This window comes from Nansenia antarctica (genome assembly GCF_963989245.1).
Source record: "Nansenia antarctica genome assembly, chromosome: 19".
NCBI lineage: Eukaryota > Metazoa > Chordata > Actinopteri > Argentiniformes > Microstomatidae > Nansenia > Nansenia antarctica.
Genome location: NC_137692.1, coordinates 17201871 through 17202476, shown reverse-complemented (window position 1 = coordinate 17202476; position 606 = coordinate 17201871). Strand labels below are relative to the sequence as shown.

The 606-nt window shown below is 45.0% G+C and overlaps 1 protein-coding gene across 1 annotated transcript in view; it reads left to right on the top strand.

The window, feature by feature from the left end:
* Positions 1–424: 424 nt before the first annotated feature.
* ehbp1 (EH domain binding protein 1) overlaps positions 425–606 on the top strand; it is a 143230-nt gene continuing 143048 nt past the window's right edge. Inside the window, 1 exon segment of the mRNA XM_080548996.1 lies at positions 425–606. This exon segment is cut by the window's right edge and continues 112 nt beyond it. The gene's annotated coding sequence lies outside the window, so the exon portion shown is untranslated.

The window sequence follows — 606 nt, the reverse complement described above, 5'->3', positions numbered from 1 at the left end:
TCGTTGTATGGTACCTGTACTGTATTAATGACAATAAAGACCATTCATTCATTCATTCATTCATAATTCAAACGGGGTTGTAAAATCGGATGCAAACTCCACTCAACTCAGGCCAGAACTTTGTGCAAATCGAGCGCACCCAGACAGTGTTACCGTGGGGGCGGGACTCTTGAGTTCTGATTTACATGTCTTTGACGGACGTCTCATTTGACCAATGAGATTGACAAAAATGCAAAAAGAGGCCTCATGAATCAGTAAACATTCCAGGAATGACACACGGAACGAGCCAATGGTAGAAGCCCGGGGGGGCGTTTCTTCAAGGTGTAACACTAAGTCCCTCCTCCAGTGTAGCAGGGGGTAGTGATGGAGGGCTGAGTGTGGAGTGTGTGAGCCAGAGGTTGCTGGAAATTTTAAACGCCCGGGGTTGGAAGGAATACTTTTTTTGTTGACTTTTTTTTGTTACAAGCACACATCTTATTTGTAGTCTCGCTGCTTTTCCTGTTCATTTTAGCTTAGTTGCATTGGTTACCTGGGAGAGTATAAGTCAGTGCCACGAAACCTGTTTGTGCTGGCGAGCAACTTCCCCTGTTTCCATGTTATGCTAAC